Raw genomic sequence first — 3,246 nt, 5'->3', positions numbered from 1 at the left:
TTTCTCTTGTATTTTATTGAAATGACATGCTGCCGTTTTGGGTGGGTGGGGATACAGCGAAATGGTGGCTGTTTTATATTTCTGGCTTATAAATAATAACTTCAAACGCTACAACACAGTAACCAGAATATAAAGTAAGCAGAAAAGCACTTTAATTATCTGTTTGTCCTGCCTAGGTGTAAAAACCTTGCTTTTCTCTACATTAAATTTCATTTTGTTGGATAGGGCCCATTGTTCAAGTCTGTCAAGATCCTTTTGGATCCTGAGCTCGTCTTCTGGGCTGTTGGCTACTCCTGCCAGCTTAGTGTCATCTGCAGATTTGATGAGTTCCCCTTCTAGTCCTCCATCTAAGTCATTAATGAAGATATTGAAGAGTATTGGGCCTAAGATGGAACCTTGGGGTACCCCACTGCTTGTTTCCCTTCATGTAGACATAATACCATTAAGGACTACTCGTTGAGTACTGTTTGTCAGCCAGTTACAAATCCATCTGGTGGTGATAGTATCTATTTTTCTAGTTTACCAAGGTCTACTTTGTCAAATGCCTTGCTGAAGTCTAAGTAGACTTCAGCAAATAAAAGATCATTTTACATTGTCGCTTAATTTTCATAATGTTTCCTTTATTATCAGAGGAAGAAATTAACCCAGGAATTTATTTATATACCAGTTTCAAACAGTAACAGCTTGCTAATTGCTTGTTAGGTGCTTAATAAGCTTACAGCAGATGCTAATGAATTGAGGGCTCACTGTTTCAAAGGTGCTCCATGTAGCAGAATTCTGTTTTGGCAGCTTAATTAGTGCAATAATTATGTGCTTGTTGCTCCTTCTTTCAAACTGTCAAGCTTAAAAGATTAAAGTGAATTATATCACACAAAATAGCTCTTCTTAAGGACTCTGCTGCTACAAATCTGGGTCTGTTCCAAATATAGATGAGGTGAAGAGGGGGGGGGCATTGCCCAGGCATAGGGTTGCTTCTTTATGACTGCAACATTTCTGCCTCCCGTTTCTTGAAGCCAAACCTCATTCTTGGAGACAACCAGGGGGCTTCCCAGTTCTGCAACTGTTAATGTGAGCAGTCAGCCTTTATGGCCCCTTCGCATCTCTCATCCAATCCAGCTACATTAGCAGCACCGAACACTCAGAGCCATTATCTGCCTCACCACGACTTCTGATGAGTCCAAATCCACCCTATTTATACATACCAAATTAAAGAATGTTGTTAAGGTGTATATTAGATATTTGCCAAGACTTGGAATATCTTGCATTAAGATAAAGTCTTTAAAAACAAAGCACGTTTCTTATGACCGTAAGAGGATTGATTCAACCAATGATTTTTCTTCACATAACAGAAAGGGCTTGAAAAGGTTAACCCTGTTAAGTTCAGTATACTGGAAGTAAGAAATAGCTCTCAGCATCCTTGTCATTTTTTCTAAAAGGATAAAACTGGAAAGACAACTGGATTACTAATAGTATATAAAGTATCACTTCAGGGCTGATAACCTGTTCCACCAATCCCAGGGCTTCCCTACTAGGTGGCAGATAAATTGCTCACTCTCCGTGCCTAAGAGTCCCCAGCTGGAATAAAGTTGCACTTCCAACGCCATTTCTCAACCCGACTTTCTTCTTTGCTGTAGCTGTAGTCATAAGCAAACACATTGTGCCCTTGAACTATTTTAACAAGCCCTAGGTGCATGTATGTTTACACATCGCTTTTTGCAAAAGGAAAGACTCCTGTGTGTCCAAAGGCAGGTGAGTTTCTGCTGGGATGGCTGAAGGCCTCCCCACCCACTTTGTGGGAGTGCGCAAGCCAAGCTCCTCTTGGGGAACTGTTTGCTTTGCTCTGAACACTCGCAGGCAGCCAATTATCTCTGCAATCTGTGCCCTGCCTTGTGTGCACCACTGTTTTGAACCCGGAAGGAAATTTGCACAATGGAAGGTGGAGGAGACACAAGGAAATCTTTCTTATAAAAGTGTCTGGAATTATTGCAGAAGCCTGCAAAGTGATTTAATGGAGCACTCCAGGTAGACACAGTCTTCCCAAGACAGCCAAACCCAGCCCAATAAATTATTAATGTAATATTTTTTCTTCTGAAGGGAGTGACATGGAGGTGGCAGAACCCAGAGCGAGTGTGTTTCTGTCGACTCTCTTGTATACTGTACTGCAGGGTTTAAAAAATGGTGTTTTCAAGAGAGACGCAGGTCTCTGCTGCCTGTTCCTGAACTCCTCTTCTAGATGTAGGCAGAGATTGCCACAAAGGCTGCTTTGCTGCATTGCACTGGTTTATCTTCCTTCGGGGTAATTCTTGATGACGAGATAATTCATACAGGAATTTTTGTACTTCTCTGAAAGCTAGAGTTTCATTAGGAAGTACGTTTTCCCACTCCATACCGGCTCTCCTTCCAGCCAGCTATAATGTTACAATCAATGAGCGATCTAGAACTCTTTGAGGACTATCGTTCCTTTTCAGTGCAAGCAGTGCCACGTTGCAAGGCAGATTTCCTACGACGTTGCTTCCTCAAAAGATCATTGCTTATAACTGGGTGATGGAATTGCGGGGATAACGACCCTCCCTCTCCATCTTCCACAAAACGAAGCGTTCCCCCAGGCCCGTTTGGCGGGGTTCATCGAGGGCGGCCGGCAGCCGTGCAAACCCGCTTCCTTCCCATCGCTCATTCCGGCCTTGTTCAAACCGGCGAGGACCGGAAAGCTTCTCTCCGTGCTGCGCGCACTCGGGCACCGGCTGGCTCTCCCGGCCGTCTGATCGCGAGCGCAACCGGGGCCGCCGATCCCGGCTTCGGGACAGGCCAGGCGGCGTCTTTTGGGCCGTCAGCCCCGGCAGGCTCTAGCGCCCGGAGTCCTCAGCCACGCCGGGCTTGCCCCGCCAGCGAGGGGCTGCCCGGCACGCGGCTGGCTGCGGAACGGCGGCGGCTGCCCTCCTGCGGCGGCGGCCGGTGCCCGGCCGTCTTCCGGCACAGGGCAGCGACCGATTGCGGGAGGAGAGCTGGAGGAGAAGCCCGTCCGAGCTAAGGCAGGGCCCTCCCGGGGCAGGAAAGCCGCCCAACCGGCAGCGCTCGGTTCCACGGCCCGCGTGGGTTTGACGGACAGCTGAGCCGGCGGAGTAGCAGCCTACGGCCAATGGGCGGCCGGGAAGGCGCTTACCCGGACGCCGATTGGCTGGCCTTCCCTTGCGCGGCCGTGCTCCACGTGGGTCGAGTGGTCGAGGGGCGGGCGCCAGCCTCTCTCGT

This window comes from Crotalus tigris, unplaced genomic scaffold, assembly GCF_016545835.1.
Source record: "Crotalus tigris isolate CLP2741 ecotype Arizona unplaced genomic scaffold, ASM1654583v1 scf7180000019364.2947544272:3078424, whole genome shotgun sequence".
Classification (NCBI taxonomy): domain Eukaryota; kingdom Metazoa; phylum Chordata; class Lepidosauria; order Squamata; family Viperidae; genus Crotalus; species Crotalus tigris.
This window is presented reverse-complemented; position numbering follows the sequence as displayed.